This window comes from Sapajus apella, unplaced genomic scaffold (assembly GCF_009761245.1).
Source record: "Sapajus apella isolate SASKATOON/1434 unplaced genomic scaffold, GSC_monkey_1.0 scaffold32, whole genome shotgun sequence".
Taxonomy (NCBI): domain Eukaryota; kingdom Metazoa; phylum Chordata; class Mammalia; order Primates; family Cebidae; genus Sapajus; species Sapajus apella.
The window spans coordinates 16,224,721-16,245,159 of record NW_022436972.1 but is presented as its reverse complement, the minus strand read 5'-3'; the positions used below and the strand labels follow the sequence as shown (position 1 = coordinate 16,245,159).

General features: G+C 35.8%; 2 long non-coding RNA genes across 5 annotated transcripts in view; both read right to left on the bottom strand.

The window, feature by feature from the left end:
- Window positions 1-1,699: 1,699 nt before the first annotated feature.
- Window positions 1,700-17,095, bottom strand: LOC116562393. Of its 2 annotated transcripts, XR_004273913.1 has the most exons (3): window positions 15,266-17,095; window positions 3,410-3,475; window positions 1,700-1,805 (listed from the first exon to the last, which is right to left on the bottom strand). It is a non-coding gene; the product is annotated as an uncharacterized LOC116562393 (long non-coding RNA). The 2 variants fall into 2 exon arrangements; XR_004273914.1 differs by lacking the exon at window positions 3,410-3,475.
- Window positions 17,096-17,809: 714 nt separating this feature from the next.
- LOC116562394 overlaps window positions 17,810-20,439 on the bottom strand; it is a 37,203-nt gene continuing 34,573 nt past the window's right edge. For all 3 annotated transcript variants that reach the window (XR_004273916.1, XR_004273917.1, XR_004273915.1), the window contains exon 5: window positions 17,810-19,054. This is a non-coding gene — a long non-coding RNA (uncharacterized LOC116562394). The remainder of the gene's footprint in view (window positions 19,055-20,439) is intronic.

Genomic DNA, 20,439 nt, shown 5'->3' with positions numbered 1-20,439 from the left:
GAAAACTTGTCTTCCTGGTTTTCAAATTTCTGTTTATTATTACAGCTCTTCAGCTAGAATGCCAGGTCTTTGTGCTGTACTGTTTCTTGAAACTGGAGACTAGCACACTTCCCCCAATTCAATTACTTGCTTTCCATTTGAGAAATTAAAGCCATGTCAATTTTATAAAGTTTTAACTGACTGAATTATTTGGACTTTAAGTTCTCATTTTCATTCCCTTAGCCTAATACTGGGAAAGATCTTCGTTTTATTAAGAGAAGGTATGGTTCAAGAGTATTATTAACACATTTCAGTCATTGATTCTCATAGCTGTTTTAAGTGCAGGGATTTTCTAACAGGCACAGGCTTGAGATACGACACTATAAAAAAAAAGGTAGAGTTATTCAATTCTAAAAATGTCTAAGATTACATACCTAATGAAATTGTTTATTTACACAAATGTGTATTAGAAAGGGACCTACTGTCCTTCATAAAGAGCTTCAGTCAGCTTTTCTACCCTTATCAGCTTTATGTAACTGCCAAATTTACCTTTCCAGCCTGACTTTTACATGGAACTCCAGTTCTGTATATCCAGGGACCTTAAATGAAGGCATTTCAAACTTAATGTCTAAATATCACAAATACATTGCAAAAATGGGACACATTTCCCCTTAGTTTCCTTTTCTTTCTTCTCTTCTTTTCCTTACCTTTCCTTTCTCTTTTTTTTTTGACAGAGTCACTCTATCACCCAGGCTGCAGTGTAGTGACAGGAGCCCCCACTGCCCGGGTTCAAGCAATTCTCCTGACTCAGTCTCCCGAGTAGATGGGATTACAGGCATGAGCCACCACATCCAGCTGATTTTTGTATTTTCAGTAGATGTGGGGTTTCACCATGTTGGTCACGCTGGTCTCGAACTCCTGACCTCACATGATCCGTCCACCTCTGCCTCCCAAAGTATTAGGATTACAGGTGTGAGCCACAGCCTGGCCTTAACTACTTTCTTGCCTCCTTTTTTCTAGTGATACCGCCACTGTCTTCCAGTATAGAAAACGTATAATCTTTTACACCTCCAATTTATCCAACCCATCATGATGTTCAAAAATTTTTTCTTTGAAATATCTCAAATATATTATGTCACCACCATTTCTCATGCCACTATTGCTGTTCAGGTTTTCTTCACCCTTAGATTACTACAATAGTCATATGCCCAGTTTCCTTGCTACCATATTTTATTTCTTAGACATTTCTATATATAGCATTGCCACATTTAATTCCAAACAAGTCAACAGGCTATAATGCTCCCTATTCCCTGCTATATCAAGACTAAAATCCTCTAATTGGTTTTCCAGGCAAAGCTCAATAGCTTAGTTTTAACCTAGCTATGCAAATTCATGTAACCTTTGCTTCAGGTTTTATGGCACAGATCCCAGGTTACTTCTGGGGGAATGCTACGTTCAATTTTGGCTTAAATTCCTACGTACAATCCAGACAAGTCTATTACTTGACAACTCAATGCATCTTAATTTACAAGCATGCAGGCCACAAATTATAAAATGAAGACATTTTTACTGAGTCAGCAGAAACAACTGTTCAATTCTCCTGCAAGTCCCCAGAGTTACTTACAGTTTTCTGCTGAGGGGATCATCTCATGTGGCATTTATTGCCCTCTACTAAAGGGAGCTATTGGCGGACACTCTGCTCTCAACAGACGTCTGCTTCTGTTTCCAGTTTCAGTGCCTTCTCCACATGGTCTAAGTACCAGTCGTTTAGTCAGTTCTCACCTTTTTTGAGAGGAGGGTGGCAATGGTGATATCAAAATTTACACCTGGAAAACAGGTCATAAAGAAAATCAATATAGAAGGTAAAGTGCTTCACCACAGGAATTATTATTTAATTGCTGGTTGAATTCTTGGCTTTTGTTTAAAAGGTAAATATAACAAATATGTCAGCCACCCTCAAAGCCAAACCAAAACCAACAGCAACAGACTTTTCAATCAACGTAATTTATTCACTGAGTTCTAGAAAACAGACATAAATGTCCTATATAAATGCTATACAAGGATACATAAAAATGAATCCTTATTAGGACTTAAATGTCATAGCAGTAAACGAATAGTATTTATTTGATCCACAACTTTCTTTGCCTTCTTATATATTTTTTAACGTTTTGGTGTGACTTGCCTGGTTTGTTTCTTTTTGAAAGGCAGAGCTGGGAAGAGGAGGAGAGGCATTTGGTCTCTTATAAAACTGTCCACGAAAATTTATGAGAAAGCCTATATTACTCAGTAAGGTGACTCTAGTAAGTTCAGGCATTCAAAAACATCCCATTAATTTTAGAGTTATCTTAAAGAATTACAGCAAATCCTCAATGCTTTTATTTCTGTGATTATGATAATGGTGTTTCTTGAAAAATATTTTTAAATGTAAGGATTCTTTATACTACTACCATTTCCTATCTCCTCAGAGATACACAAATAAGGCCAAAAAATAACATTTAAACTTTATAGAATTTCACACTTCATTGGAAAGGTTAGAAATTATCAATTAGATCACTAATAATCCCCAAAAAGATATAGAAATTTTATAGGTCTGATTATTCATACCCCTACCCACATGTTTCTGGTTTTGGTGGAAAAAAAATGATATTTTAAGGTACCTGAGACCTGAGGAATGAATGTTAATAGCTGGCATAGAATGAGAAGAGCTCTGGTCAATGAGGTAGTAAAAGGTAGAGCACTCCTAAATTACCTGGAAATAACCTGCATATTTCTATATTTGCCTAGCTGGTATGTAGCCTTTCTACACTTTACCATGAAGGTATTACTGCTGATTTTCAGCATCAATGGTCACTTGTTTAACACGCACTATGTTTAAGACACTAGGCTAGTCTTGCAGAATATACAATAAAGAATAAGATGGCCCCTTCCCATAAGGCAGCATGTATTTGTTCTAAGTCAGGTATGGAAGCTTTGAGAGAAATGGTATTTTTGGCTGAGGAGGAAAAGTGAACTGGAAAAACTTCATGTAGGGGGTAAACAGCCTAAGATTTAGACAACTAAAGATGAGTAAAAGGACATCCTAGTAGTAAATAACGTGAGCTAAGGCTTAGATGAAAATCTGAGCGAGGTTTGAAAAAATATTATTTCTCTTTGGTTTAACAACAGTATTACGGTATTCATACACAATTATTATTATTGTGGTAAAGTCACTTATTCCCATAGTGGTAAAGTCAATCTTACCTAAGGCAAAAAATATCCTAGCTAGCAGCATTTTTCCTAGGCAACCCTTTCCTTTCAAGATTTCTCACCTGATTTGCTGAGTTAAAAGCCACAGACCCCCAATTATTTAAGGTTAACTTATTTATGCCTAGGTTTCCTTCCAGTATTTCTTACAAGTTTTTGTTTTCTTTTTTTCTTCAAAGCAACATACCATGGCTCTTGAAGGGCTGCAGGCAATCTGAATACCCTTGTTTTCTTTGATTAGAAATGAGGGTACCTTATGCAAAGGAAGGAAAACAATCTCAAACATGGTTAGACTCATTTCCCTACCAATTCCCTAATATCTACTCTTTGCCTTCATTCTACTGTATCTACTCCTTCCTATTTCATCATGTCTTGGTTCATGTTGTTTTCTGCACTTGCAAGTTATCATTCCTTCATTTCACATAATCAATATTAACTATTTTTTAAGCCAAGCTCATCTTTCATACCTTTTTTTTGAGACAGAGTTTTGCTCTTGTTGCCCATGCTAGAGTGCAATGGTGCAGTCTCGCTCACTGCAACCTCCGCCTCCTGGGTTCAAGTGATTTTCCTATTCCAGCCTCCCAAGTGGATAGGATTACAAGGGCACACCAACACACCCAGCTAAATTTTGTATTTTTGTAGACATGGGGTTTCACCAGGTTGGCCAGGCTGGTCTTGAACTCCTGACCTCAGGTGATCTACTCGCCTCAGCCTCCCAAAGTGCTGGGATTACAGGCATGAGCCACCGCACCCAGCCTCATCTCCGCTTATAAGTCTTCTCTGATAAGTCCACATTTCCTTTGAGCTTCTACCACACTTCAGGTTAGCAAGCCAGAGATTACATTCCATTATTCTCCACTTGTTTATTGTATGTTAGTATAATATTCCCATATAGGTTAACAGTTCTTTTCTGGCAGGGACCATCTTTTATAGACTATAGTGAAGTACTGGGCCTAGAATAGGCCCTTAATAATAAAGATAATGTCACTCTAAAAACGCAAGCAGAGGCCAGGTGCGGTGGCTCATGCCTGTAATCCCAGCACTGGCAGGCTGAGGTGGGCGGATCACCTGAAGTAGGGAGTTTGAGACCAGCCTTACTAACACAGAGAAACCCTGTCTCTACTAGAAATACAAAATTAGCTTGGTGTGTTGGCACATGCCTGTAATCCCAGCTACTGGGGAGGCTGAGGTGGGAGAATCTCTTGAACCTAGGAGGTGGGGAGGGTGTAGTGAGCTGAGATTGCGTCATTGCACTCCAGCCTGGGTAAAAAGAGCGAACTCGGTCTAAAAAAAAATACCTAAATAAAAATTTAAAAATAAAAATGCAAGCAGAAAACACGGCATTTAAAAGTAGTATTTTAACAATAACTTATTGATGAAATAAAACTATATTCATTCTTCTTTTCAGAATTTGAAACCCCAAATTATCACCACCTCAGATCATCATGCTATTAAAAAGTAGATCTGCATATGAATGAAACCGTCCAACTCCATCACTTATACAGAACACGGTCATGAACAAAAGCAGCAGTCATTCTTGATAACCCAATCCCCTCTGAACCAAACAATTTCTGGCAGTAGGAGAGATTTACAAGTACATAGCCTCGCTAACAACTAATAGGTTATAATGGAAAAGGTTTGTAATTTTAGTCCTTTAGAATGTACATCTTTAAAATGCATAGGGAAATCATAAATACAATGTAATTTTGTTCCATTTGGAATGAAGTAAAATTTTGCTTAAAGAAAATAAAATTATTCAAGTTGAAGCTTTAGTTAACCTGCATTAGTCACTAGCACTCTACTCAAAAAAAATGTTGATCTTAGGAAAAATTGTAATCAAACATCCTTGGCTTAAAATTCATTCAGCACAATTTTTAAAACCTCTATACCCGTATCACATAATACACAGTAGTTCACCCTTATCTACAGGGTATACATTCCAAGACTGCCAGTGAATGCCTGAAACTGTGGAGAGTATGAAACTTTATATATACATGCTATGTGCTTTCAAATACATATATATCTATGATAAAATTTTATTTATAAATTAGGCACAGTAAGATTAAGAATAGTAGTAAATAAAATAAAACAATTTAATAAAATGCAAGCATCACTACTCTTGCACTTTGGGGCTACTATAAGTAAGTTACTTGAACACAAGCACTGCCATCCCAGGACAAAGGATCTGATAACCATGATGGCTACTAAGTAACTAAAAGGCAGGTAGTGTCTATAGCATAGCATAGATACAATGGAAAAAGGGATGACTGCCTTCCTAGGCAAGATGGTGCAAGATTTCATCATGCTACTCAGAATTACGCACAATTTAAAATCTAAGCATTGTTTATTTCTTGAGCTTTTCCATTTAGTATTTCTAGGCTTCAGTTGACTGCATGTAACTAAAAATGTAGAAAATGGGAGACACTACTGCATTGTATAAGACTGGATAATAAGGTACATCTTTATTTATAAAATGTAATAATATTCAACATACTTTTTTTTTTTTTGAGATGGAGTTTCACTCTTGTTGCCCAGGCTGGAGTGCAATGGCGCAATCTCGGCTCACTACAACCTCCTCCTCCTGGGTGCGATTCTCCTGCCTCAGCCTCTGAAGTAGCTAAAATTATAGGCATGTGCCACCACGCACGGCTAATTTTGTATTTTTAGTAGAGATGGGGTTTCTCCATGTTAGTCAGGCTGGTCCCAAACTCCTGACCTCAAGTGATCTTCCCGCCTCAGCCTCCCAAAGTGCTGGGATTACAGGTGTGGGCCATAAGCCCAGCCAAGATAGTTTCTACAATGGCAAAGTTAAATACAATTTCCAGAATTCTAAGATGATACTGAATTTTCCACATAAATCTACGAGTTTATATTTGTTTCTGTCTGCTATTTTAAGTAATATGTCAGTGTACTAAATATTTGCAAAATGAATATATTGAAGGCTGCCTTTTAGTATTATAAAAATTTGTGACAAGACAGGGCCAAGTTCAATATCTTACTTAAAATTTAAAGGCTTGGAGAAAGACAGTAACTTGCTTAAGGTCTCCCAACTAAGCAATGGCAGAGCCAATTTTCAAGTATTTGAATCTGATCATAATTAACTTATCTGGGATAGAAACAGTTTAAGCTTCTGTTTACACTGTCATTCCTCTGGCAAAGTTACCGAGCTACCTAAAATACTTCTTTAGCATAATATTCAGAAATACAAATTTTATTATAGCACATTATAACCTTTTATTTCTGCTTCATTTCATGGCCTTCTAAACCTGTGGGTAAGCTTTAGCTTCTTGTACATGCTCAATTGTTATCTTAATAAAATGTATCCCAATGACACTGAAGAGACTAGTAACAGAGGCAAGTGCCTCTGAACAAAGAGACTTGTTGGATGAATGAATAGCTGTACACACATAACTGAGAAGTAATAAACGTTTCATTGTTCGAGACTTTAAAAATGAGGACAATGCAGAAAATAACTTACAGATTCTCAACATGAGCATCATCAAATTAATCTAATGAACATTTTCACTTATAATTTGTATTTTCACTTCATTTTGCATATTATTCTTAATTATCCTATAAATTCTTCAATGAATCCTAAATTATTTCTTTAGATATGCCTATGGTTAAAGCATTTTTCCCCCATCAGAGCAAGTAAGATAATTGAAAGATTATAAAAAAGATTTAACCTAAAAAAGTCACTTTATTATTTGTGAGAACTTTTATCGTTTCAACTGAGAGAAACTAAATAGAAAAATATTGAATATGAAAAGTAAATACTTTGAAAAACAGAGAATGCCAAGATTTTAAGACTGTACTGGAAACAGGATTCTTAACAATTCTGATTTATCTTTAAAAATTGCCATGCTAAATAAATCAGATCATTCAGTATTAACTCAAATAGTATTATCTACTGTCAGATGTTTTCATTTTGTTTTCTTTATATATGGAAATTATGTTTAGTTAAAATATATTAGATATCACAAATTATAAAATTATACATTCTATATGAATACATTAAAATGAAAATTAAGCAGAATTTTATATAATAGATTATAATACTGTAACAGGTAAGATGAAAAGTAAACTCAGCTTTAAAAAAGGGAATTTTCAGCAGAGCGCAGTGGCTCACACCAGTAATCTCAGCACTTTGGGAGGCTGAGGCAGGCAGATCATAAGGTCAGGAATTCGAGGCCAGCCTGGCCAATACAGCAAAACCCTCTACTAAAAGTACAAAAATTAGCTGAGCCTGGTGGTGTGTGCCTGTAATCTCAGCTACTCGGGAGGCATAGGCAGGAGAATCATTTGAACCCCGGAGGCGAAGGTTGCAGTGAGCCAAGATCAGGCCACTGCACTCCAGCCTGGGCGACAGAACAAGACTCAAAAAAAAAAAGAAAAATTAAAATTAAAAACAAACAAAAAAAACAAATAAATAACAAAGGGAATTCTCAACTACTTTTTAAAAAAGGAGTTCTCTCCATGGAAGGCCTAATTTGGAAATATACGTGGGTCCCTAAACAAAGTAGTCCAGAAGCCAACTTCAGGCCGGAGCATCTGAATGCTACGGATTTGGGCAGGCAAGATCCAGAGGCAGAGTACTGTTGGTTTAGGTGGGCAGGTAGAATTCAGATACTGGGTAATGAGAAAAATACAAATGCAATGCTAGGAAAAGGGGTCACACCCTGCAATCCAGGTAGAACAGATACAAGTGAAACAGTTTCTTAATGCGGTAGAAAGAGGAAGTTACTAACTCCTCTTCTGGTTGGATTTTAACATACAAGCTGATATGAATTCATCAGCCTAAGCAAGGTTGCCTTGGATTTTGAAGTTGTCTGAAGGAATAAACTGTAGAGAAACTATAGGGCCAATCGGATGAATGATGAAATGGAAAAAACAGCCATTAAATACTTTTAGAAAGTATTACAAGTTAATACTTTAAAAACCCTGAATCTTGAGCTAGTAGCAAAACTAACTAGAATTCCTGACCTCCATAGTGCTTTCTTGCAACATCTCAGAAAGAACATCTGGTAATCCATTTTAGTCTGCTAAGAGACTTTTCTTAAGATTTACATCAGCTATATCATCAGGGTTTCTCTTGTCCTTGTTACCAAGGAGGTAAAAGAGGCCTTGTGAAATTTCTTCCTCAGCTGGCACATTGTCTCAATGAAAAATAGAGCCCTTACAAAGACTTATTTTAGACACAAAACTCCATTACTGTACTTGGCAATTACTATTTCATGCTTATTTTTTTCTTCTCTGATCCTTTAATGAAACTGTGATGTTGATGATCTATAAATAAATTTGATCTAATTGATTGAGCCTGGACTTCTACTGACAAAAAGCAATTCTCCTGCCTCAGCCTCCTGAGTAGTTGGGATTACAAGCGCCTATCACCACGCCTGGCTAATTTTTGTATTTTTAGTAGAGACAGGGTTTTACTATGTTGGTCAGGCTGGTCTTGAACTCCTGACCTCAGGTGATCCACCTGCCTCAGCCTCCCAAAGTGCTGCTATTACAGGGGTGAGCCACCGCACCTGGCAAACGTATTTTTTAATCAGAGAATTAACATGTTACTGAATGTATATGAGGTTACCAGCTCTATTTACGATACCAGTCACCAAATGACCTGAGTTCAAGTTCAGTAACAGTCTGGGCTCAAGCCTATTAGGCTTACAGGATAAAAGCAGGGAAATATAGAAGCATATAAATCAGATAATGATTTAATGTAAGGAATGAGACTGTTTTAAGGGTAACAGTACAGAAAAGGCAGTTATTTATTTATTTTGAGACGGAGTTTCACTCCTGTTGCCCAGGCTAGATTGCAATGTCATACCCTCAACTCACTGCAACCTCTTTCTCCTGGGTTCAAGTGATTCTCATGCCTCAACCTCCCAAGTAGCTGGGATTACAGGTGCTCACCACCACACTCAGCTAGTTTTTGTATTTCTAGTAGAGACAGGGTTTCACCATGTTGACCAGGCTGGTCTTGAACTCCTGACCTCAGGTGATCCTCCTGCCTCAGCCTCCCAAAGTGCTGGGATTACAGGCATAAGACACTGCACCCAGCCAGCAGTCATTAATTTCCAACACAAGTATATATGTGGTAGGGGGTTGTCCTTCTGAGGTAAAACCTAAGAAAATGTCTGATAGATGAATAGAAATTTGCTACATTACCATGATTGCTCTAGAAGAGGTTGAATGAAATTAGTTGTTATTATTAAGCCTTGCCAGAAGTCCAAATCTTTAAATTGACATGAATTAAGAAAATTTTATGTCTAAAATAATTCTAGTTTGGATTTATGTAGTCTGCAGCCTTTAAGTTGCAAAAGGTGTATTTTCTCTTCTAGATTTTGGCAAGCATCCAAAGAGGGACAATGCCCTTAACTGAGATGACATTGACATTTGGTGCTTCTATATACATACATACATATATATATATATATATATATATATATATGTGTGTGTGTGTGTGTGTGTGTGTGTGTGTGTGTGTGTGTATATTTATTTATTTAGTTTTTTTTCTGAGACAGAGTTCTGCTCTGTCGTCCATGCTGGAGTGTGGTGGCATTATCTTGGCTTACTGCAACCTCTACCACCTGGGTTCAAGTGATTCTCCTGCCTCAGCCTCCCAAGTAGCTGGGATTACTGGCATGTACCACCATGCCTGGCTAATTTTTGTATATTTAGTAGACAGGGTTTCACCATGTTGGTCAGGCTGGTCTCAAACTCCCAACCTCAGGTGATCTACCTGCCGCGGCCTCCCAGTGCTAGGATTACAGGCGTTGGGTCACCATGCCTGGCCTGGTGCTTTAATACTTTAAAAACGACCAAGTCTGACCTTTGGATTGTGTAGACTTACTTTGTACAACAGGATGAGGGTAGTTTTCTGAGGGAACTGTGCCATTACATTAAGGGTTCTGATTAAATTCATTTGTCTGTATCTATATCCATGTACCACAAATACACACAGGACATGGACACACAGACACCTCATCTCCATTGTTACTCAAATATATTTCTCAGCACATGACTCCTTGGTGGTGGGACCATTATACAATATGAGAAGATAACCTGTACTTAGTACAGTATTTTCACATACAAACCTATCTTTAAGACATTACAAAATGAAAGTCATAAAAATGTCAGTTAGTCTCTAATACTTTTTTTTTTTTTTTTTTTGCTTCTAAAACAAGTTCTTAAAAGCCTTTCATACTATTTCTGATGTCTATTTCAATGGAAGTAGTCAATACAATGTGTGAAGACCTGGGCATTAAAGAAGCATTAAACAAGACAGTAAAGTCAGACTAAAAGGACTTTGGAAACTAAAAGTACTACCTAAAAGGAAGGCATCACTATCATTTTGAGCATTTCATGGTTTAGTACTTATGTAGTTTTGTCTCCTCTTCCTCTTGTTGGCTATAAGACAGAAGCTGTAGATATAATTCCTAGAAGCATAAACTTTGAAGTCAAACCAACTGAGCTTGAACCTGGACTCCTTGGCTTGCTAGTTATGAGGCATGCTATTTCTGTGACTTGGTTTCCTTACCCATAACATATGGATAACAACAGACCTCTCTCAGAGGGTAGCTGTGAGGACTAAATAAATTTACAAACGTGAAAGTTGCTGGCAAAGGATAAACACTAAATGTGTTAGCAGTTACTATTTCTACTGCTAGTAACAGCACCTAAATGTTGAGTTTTCAGTATATACCTTAGAAAAATCAACAACCCTTGCAGGTAGGTATTAAAATGTTTTTATTTGATTGTTTGGGTCCTTTTAACAATCACTTAAACCATAAAAATTTACTGGCCTATTTTCCAGAGGGGCAAATAAATATTAACAAATGTGCCAGGGCTGATGTTCACTTACAATTCTTTCTCATATCAATAATCTCATATATAATTTGGAAGAGAACCAGGGTAGTCTAAAAAGTACTTGAAAACTGAGGAGCCTGCATTAAAGGATGCACTAAAACCAATCGATACTGTTTAAACAACTCTCAACAATGATTTAAGTTCAAAAGACTGGCAAAGATAGTAAAGGATATTTTCTGCATATATGCCAGAATCAACAAGACCCACTGCCAATTTCAGAGACTGATCTTACTGGGAACATTTCTTTTAATCAGTAACTGAGCACCTGTTATGTGTCTGGTAGGGTTAAAAAAAAAAAAAACAAAAAACTCTAATTGAAGCTAAATTCCTATTTACAGAACAAAATTCGAAGAGCAGTATGCCTAAACCTAACCTGTGGCTTTGTAGTCTCATTAAGTGTCTAAGCATCCTAAAAGACAAACATCAAAAAATCCTCTTTCAATTCTCCATTCACTATTAATTCTCCCCAAAAGTGTATGATTACATATCTTCGTGGAATTGATTCCTTCCTGTTTATCCAGATTCTTCACCTTTATTCACTTTTATGGTCTTAAGAGGGAAACGACTACTTAATAATCCAGTTCTATACAGGGTTTCCTACTGCCTCCAAGAAATTCTTCTCAAAGACAAACGCTAACTTATAAAAGCTTTTAGAGATATTTTAAAACTATGTCCCTAGCCCTAGTATTTTCATCGCTTATATATAGTTGAGATGAAGTCTTGCTCTGTCACCCAGGCTGGAGTGCAGTGGTGCGATCTCTTCTCACTGCAACCTCTACCTCCTGGGTTTAAGTGATTCTCCTGTTTCAGCCTCCTGAGTATTTGAGATTTCCGGTGTAAACCACCACACCCGGCTAATTTTTTGTATTTTTTAGTAAAGACAAAGTTTCACCATGTTGGTCACGCTGGTATTGAACTCCTGACCTTAAATGATCTGCCTGCCTTGGCCCCACAAAGTGCTGGGATTACAGATGTGAGCCACCATGCCCTGTCAACATTTTTATTTTATAGGTCTCAATACTGGCAGTTCTGTAAAAACTATGCTCATTTCTAGTAAAAACTATTCTAAAATTTAAACAAAATCCAGCTTTCTTATCATTTACTTTTGTCAAAAATTGTCTTGTGTTAGCACCAATGCTTTATATTTTTAAGACAAGGATTTGGTCAAGCTGATATGGTAATTCTCTTCACTTCAAAAGATGCCTTATCTTGATTAACGGTGTCTTTCCCATTTTACCAATTTTAAGGTCCTGTAAGGCAGTCATTTCTATAATGTACATATCCACAATAGCAGAAAACTCTTGCTTTGGAGTTTATATTTGCCACCCTGAAACTGATGTGCCCAGTTTTGCCCTCTGGTGCAATAAAGAATACACAAGTCTCAAGATTGTTATTTTTTTTTTTCTTTTTCCAGCAGGCCTCTCAGTACCTCTAGCCAGTCCTCATGACATTCAAACACCTCAAATAGTTTCCATTCTCTCAATCCATTCTAGTTTGTTCACATTCATCTACATATTCTACATGTGGCCTGACATAAGCTACATACCCAAGACTGCCAATTAACAATGGTCTGGGGGAACAAATGTTTATCAGCAAATAGCAATAGTTTAAACCCAATAAAGAATTTGCATGCGAGCTTTGAAATTTGCTGAACTCTTACCTATAAACTCTAACTAAAATTCTCCAAAATACAGAAACCAAGACCATGTGGTATTACTGAAAATAAAGAAACATCAAAGGGATTTGGTTTCTTCATGAACTGAACATAGGGAGTATTTTAAAATCATTACAATTTTTTTCTGAAGTTAGATCTATGTAGAACTTTCTAGAAAGAACAAGTTATCAATTCTTAAAGCTTCAAATTCAGGCTATAGTGGCTCATGCTGTAATCTCAGTACTTCAGGAGGCTGAGGCGGGAGGACTACTTGAACACAGGAATAGATATGCCTAGGCAACAAGGTGAGATCATGTCACTAACAAAAAATTTTAAAAGTTAGCCAGGTGTAATGGTACATGCCTGTAGTCCCAATTACTCAGGAGGCTGGGTGGGGAAATCACTTGAGCCTGCGAGATCAAGGCTGTACTGAGCCATGATTGTGCCACTGCACTCTCAATAGAGCAAGACCCTGTCTCGAACAAACAAACAAAAAAAAAGACAAAAAAACAAACCCATAGACCTGAAACAAAAGTAACAACAACAAAAAAAAAAGCTCCACATTCCTCGGGTTTTGGAGGTATCCAAACACAACTAAAAATCGTAAATTCAAAAATGGCACAACAGTTTAACTACTATGGACCTGAAGCTTTACTCTGAGTCATTTTCTTATTTTTTCACAGAATGCAATGCCCATTAAAATGCCAAGAAGAGTGGCATAACAGAGGGTTTGACTTCAAATCTGATCCATAGGGGTGTTGTGGCAACAAACACCCCTCCTCCTAAACAGCCAGACTTTCAGACCTCCAAAACATAGTTTCTTTATTCTGTTAGCACAGCTGTTTCTCAGGTTCTAAATCTTTTTTCTTTTTTCTTTTTTTTTTTTTTTTGACAGAGTCTCACTCTGTCACCAGGCTGGAGTGCAGTGGCATGATGTCAGCTCACTGCAACCTCCACCTCCCAGGTTCAAGGAATTCTCCTGCCTCAGCCTCCCAAGTAGCTGGGACTTCAGGTGTGTACCATCACGCCCAGCTAATTTTTGTGTTTTTAGTAGAGACAGAGTTTCAACATGTTGGCCAGGATGGTCTTGATCTCTTGACCTTGTGATCCACTCGCCTCAGCCTCCCAAACTGCTGGGATTACCGACATGAGCCCAGCCTATAAACTTGTCCTTTCTAAATAAAATTACTATTAACTCTTTTAAATTATAAAATTAGTGTGTGAGACATTATAATGAGTTAAGACATATCATTTTTGCTTATATTCTAAATGGGTCAAATTCTGAGAAAAACATTCATTTTTCTAGACAGGCCTAACATTTATTGAGTTTATTAGTGTCTTGTTTGCATTTTAGCATATGTTTAAACTGAAATATCCATAACCACTGGTTGTCATTAACAGTAAGAAACATTTTTGAATATCCAATGTGAATTCCACAATTTTACAATCTAGCTTTTGCTAAATGTAATTACTGAGACACAAAAGAAACAAACTCCTAATTTGATATGCTGGTCTTAGATTTTTTTTTTCCCCCCTGAGGTAGGGTCTTGCTGTCACCCAGGCTGGAGTGCAGTGGTGCCATCTTGGCTCACTGCAATCTCTGCATCCCAGGTTTAAGCAATTCTCCTGCCTCAGCCCCACCAAGTAGCTGAGACTACAGGCATATGCCACCACTCCAGATAATTTTTGTATTTTTAATAGAGATGGTGTCTTGCCATGCTGCCCAGGCTGGTCTGGAACTCCTGAGCTCAGGTGATCTGCCAGCTTTGGCCTGCCAAAGTGCTGGGATTACAGGCATGAGCCACCACGACTGGCCAGATTTCCATTTTTAAGCAAATTCTGACCAGTACATGTATCTTAGAAGTTATTTTTCTTACTCTCCTGCTCAGAATACTTCATGACCTCCCTTGCCTCAAATTGCTTTTTTCACTATGAAAATGTATCCTTGGGGATGACATGCAGATATGGTACAGGAGGTAGCCAGAGTAAGCAAGATGCATCTTCCTATATCCTCAGTCTTGAGGAAAACTAAATTCTAACCTTAGGCATTTTTACATTACAATACTATAAAACAGATTATAAAGTTAGTGGGGTTGTTTTGGATAAAACTCAAATTTAAAGAAAATATTTCTGAGTCAGAACATAGCACTTAATCTCTTCTCTAGAGGTAAATATAATCTTTCTAGTCCCTGGCACAGTAATGAACTGGATTAAGAAATAAATTCACTAATCCAAATATGCAACTAGAAGGGAATATAAGGCTAGTAACAACTGCCTTTGGATGATGAAAATACGATTTTTAAATAAAAAATTTTTTTTTTTTGCTCTTCCTGAGGTTTCTGTTTACATAGTACTTTTATGCTAAGGAAAATCAAACTTAACAGAAAAATCCTTAATTTTTAGATGTGCAACTTTCATTGCATTATCAAATCTTTATAAAATAAACCAGATTTGTATTTCTTTACTAATATAGTTTCAAATTAAAAGAGATTTAAAAATCCCCTTTCTTACACTTACCTGTGTTTGAGGTTTTAAGGGCTTGAAGAGTGGGGAAATGACAGTGAAATCTCTCAACCATGAACTCAAGAAGGAATTCTTGAATTCCTTTTCAATATTGCTTTGAGAATTTAGAGCAAGCTGTTCCTCTGAAGATGATTTTAAACTTATCTGATTTTGAAATTTTTCTTCCATGACAGTTAATTCTTCATTATCTTGTCTAAAGTTCCCGAACACAGGATTCCCTTTTATAGATTTCCAAAGTAAATCATTATGTGGAGGTAAGGTTGCTTCAAATAAATACTTTTATTTTTCAAGGATTTCTCTCTCCTTTTCAAAAAACAAACTCTGCCCATCACAAAAATCATACATGCTTATTTATAATCAAGAAGATCCCTCCCACCCCAATAAGATTTATCTCTTACCCAGAGTAGACCAGTAAAACAATTTAGTATGTTATTATTCTAGTGAATCTATTCAAACTATTTGATAATCTTTTACTTAAACAACTTTTTAGCTCATTATTCAATTGCTATTTTAAATAGCTGCACAGTATCCTACTAAACATGTTATTTAATCAGCCCTTTATTATTGAATGCTTAATAAACAATACCATCACAAAGACATAGATTACTTCTTTAAAAAGTGTATTTGTTAATTGCTTTTACAATATTGGAAAACTGAAATAATTATTCTTTTAATGTTAATAAATCTTAAGGATATATTGTAACTGGTTGATACATAACTATTTGAAGAATTTAAAAAGTCAACTGTATAACATGTCAGCATAAAATTAATATCTGAACCTTGGGACCTGATGTTTAGGCTACTATTCAGAAGCTTCTTAAATTAGAAAATTTTTTTTCATATTGCTAATACATTTAAAAGGTTAACCCACATGAGTAAATGAGAAACAATGAAAGAAGTGTTATGTACCTCAGGTGTGTGAAGGTAGAGAAAAAGGTTAAGAACTACAGGTATAATATGTTCATGCCATGGGAAGGATGGTTAATGTCAGACTGTTAAGGTCAATAAACAGTACACATGAGAAATTTTGCCTCATTAACAAAAATATACAGGCATTAGTTGGGGGAGAACTGTAGTGAAGAAATGGCATAAAGGCAAAGAGAAAGAAAAACTAATGGATTAGGACTAGTTAGTTCATCTGAAAAAAAATCAACATAGAAAATGTTGGGACAAAATCACAAGGTATCAAAGTAAGCAATTTAAATGTTACACTCTAGGAAAAAAACAGTGCTTTGGGAAGATTAAAAAAGTAATATATACTATATAGAAAATGAAATTGTTAGTTCAAAACAGCTAGAGGCAAAGAACTAGTTAAAATGCCGCTAAATAGAAATAAGTGAAAAACAGTGAAGTACTTATAGTAGAAATTTCAAGGATGAAGGAATCAAAGACAATTGTGGTTCATTTGGGTATATGATAAACATGAGCAAATTCAGTGTGTCTCTTGGAGTTATTAGTTTTGGCTCCACCTAAACTGATCACGCAGAAAACCATTTCAAAACCATTTCAATGCACAATTCACAAAGTCCTCATCACACACACATACCTATTCACTATCCATTTAAACATTCTTTTGTATTCTAAATAGTCTGACGGAGGCTCTAATGTCGAATCAGACTCATAAAAATATTGTCCTATCTGCAGAAGTCAAATAGGCTGAGGCACATACGCCTGTCAAGAGTGTCCTAAAGAAGTATGAAAAGCTGTGCTGGGCAGGGTGGCTCACACCTGTAATCCCAGCACTTTAGGAGACTGAGGTGGGTGGATCACAAGGTCAGGAGTTTGAGACTAGCCTGGCCAATATGGTGAAACCCCATCTCTACTAAAAATACAAAAATTAGCCAGGCGTGGTGGCAGGTGCCTGTAATCCCAGTTATTCAGGAGGCTGAAGCAAGAAAACTGCTTGAACTGGGGAGGTGGAGGTTGCAGTGAGCTGAGATCGCGTCATTGCACTCCAGCCTGGGCAAGTGAGTGAGACTGACTCAAACAAAAAAAAAAAAAAAAAAGAGAAAAGAAAAATGGAATCTGTAGATCAAGGTAAAAGCTTAGACAGCTATAAGATATGGCCTCTACCAACTCTCTGATCCCATTAACTACTATTCCTCTTTACATTTGATCACAGCCACATGTGCTTTCTTGCTATTCCATGTACAAAAAATGCTTCAGCCTCAGGGTCTTTGTATTTGTTATTTCATCGGCTCAGGTACCTACGTGGTTTGCTCCCTTATTGTTTCTAGGTGTTTGTTCAAATGCCATCTCTGTAGAGTATTTCCTACCCATAATATTTAAAAATATCTCTCTACTGCCTTCCAGACACCTTTATCACATAATTGCCACTTTCCCTGCTTTATTTTTGCCACAAAACTTACACTCTCTGACATACCAAATATAGTAACTATCAGTTTTTTTGTCCATTCCATCACTCACTCCTCTACCCACAAGATTAGTAAGCTCCATGGGGGCTGGGATATATCTTTTTTATTTAGTAACAATCTTCAGCACCTAAACAGTAAATAAATGTGTATCTCTCTATATATGTGTTTCAAATCTATTTTTAATGTTGCTTGTCAAACATTAACATTTTCACACTTCTAGAAATGACATTAATAAAAATATAAACAAATTGGCATAAAAATCTGTGTAGACTCCGCTAGAATTTATGAACTCTTAATAAAAGATGTATTTAAGCTTTCTCAACTATGGTACAACAAATACTAGACTTCATTGCTTCATACTAAAATGGCATTTTTGACTATTCGCATGGAAACTTAAAAAAACTACCCTATAGTTATTATCATAGGAATTCAGTTCAAGGAGGAAAAAAGTTTTAGTGGTACTATGAGAACCTGTATCTCTGAAAATGTTAGCTCTATAAGTGTAAGCACTCCCAAAGATTATAATAAAATGTAGAAACAGGCAAGCTATGGGGCGATTTCAAGCTGCTACCACTTCCTAAAGATTTTCTTTAATAGAATCATTCATGCTAAGTGGATAAAAGTTACAGATTACAAAAGAAAGACACAGAATATATTCAATAAGAAATTAATCACACCGAGGAATATTTAGTGTAGAACTAGCTTAAAATTTTTTTTCAGCAGCATTTCTCAACATCTAACCCTGTAGCAAATAATACAAGTAAGATTCTTCAAGCAGTTGGCATTTCTTCAAAACACAGGGGTCCAATTACAATATCACGTTATTCAAAGTCTCACAGAATTAGAGAAGAATCTGTACTACTCAATGTTTTTGCATAAATTCCCTGATATTATAAAAATAAACCCAAATATAAATTATGAACATTTAATTTCAGTATAATGTAAACAAAAACAGCAGCTAACTTGTCATGTTTCACAGTAATTTTACCATAAAACATTTAAACATTTATTTTGCCAATATATTTTTCATTGCATATAGGCTTAAAAAAAAGAAAGGCATCAGAAATACCTGCAATGTATTTTATATGCAAAGCAGATAAGAACATAAAGCTAAATTTCCAGTGGAGGAGTTAGTTTTTCAATAAAAGTGTTCAAGTTATTAGTAATAAAATGGAAGTTATAAGTAATCCTTTGACATATGTAAAACAAAATTTTTTAGTAGATAGGAATGTATTGATGATAGCCTCTTATTTCTTCTCCCAGATATGCAAGTGATATATCTAAATACTTACTAGAGCCAAATCTATCTCAAAAGTTTAGGTCATTTTTTTCCTTTTTGATAGTATTCAATGAGAAATAACACTTAAAATAAAACTTTTTCCATGAGGAAGGTACAGTAATTATCCACCTGCAAAAGGAAAAAAATACAGTTTGATTTAGAATGTCAACTTCTAAATATATATTAATTTAGAGAAAGAATAGTTTATGAAAGTATAATCTTGCTAATCTTAGTAGGGCTAACTGGTGCATGTATCAGTAATAACACTTAGTGGCTTAAAAAACACCTATAACTCTGAATTAATCAAGAAGATACATAACTGAAGAAAATCTTTAATATTAAATATGGAATTTAGTCTATGGCTAGGTCAAGTTTTCAAATCTATTATCACATATTAATCCGTGCCATCTGGAGAGATTTGTCCTTGAATATAAGACGCAAATAGAAGGACTGAAATACATTTCTTGCTACCTCCTGGACACTCTCCTGCAGTCCTCTGAGTAAGCTCCAAACTCAATCCATACTCCAAGTAACAGACTTAAGATGTTCAATACTGAAATTCTTTGGCATCAATTTAAAAAGAAACCTAAATGAAAAAGATTAGTATTTTTTTCAAATAAGAAAAAATGAAAACTTTATACCCATATATAACTATGTATGTTTTTTTTGCAAAACAAGAAGCCAAAATAAGGCTAACACTGAAAGGTACAAACTTTCATTTTAGTACTGACTCCTTATGTGTTTCAAAATTACAACTCTATAAATAAAACATCCAGTCCTGTTGAGAGTTTCCTAAATGTTGTTTCATTAGATATCGACAGGCCACCTCCTCTTCTCTGGAAGAGACTGAAACTAAATAAAATTTCAATAAGTTTTAATGCAGGATTTTTCCTATATTCTCTTACTTCTCAAATATTTCAATTTTTCTTTAATCCACTGTCAGGATTAAAAACAAGAAAAGTTTTCATTTATCTATAAAAGCTCCAAATAATCCTTCTTCACATCTAGAGTACTTAATGATATAAACAACTATCTGGTAAATGGAAAAGGGAAATTTTTCTTGTCATTTAGAAGACAGATTGAATATAATTTTCTAAAACCTGACTTCAGCTACATTTAGAAAAAAAGAAAGAAAGAAAGAAAGAAAGAAAATGAAAAGAAGAAACAAAAACACCTAACTCCTGGGTTGTTCTGAAAAGTGTTGGACAGTATTCGGTAAACTTTGTAATTCATTCAATAAATATTCTAAGCATCTGTGTTAGGTCCTGGAATATTTTTAGTGGAACCAAAAGTTATATATTTGGTGCAATCTTTCATGTAAGGATTGAAATGAAATAAAGAAAACAAGTTAAGAGCTTGATAAATATTTTTAAAAGCACCAACGCAGTATTTCCATGTAAATGCTGGCATTTAGTTCTATCCACTATATATGGTATATTGGGAACCAAGCGTTGCTGGGTAAAAAGTGACTGTTTTTAAAAATGACAGCTTTGTTTTATATAATATTTTATCTT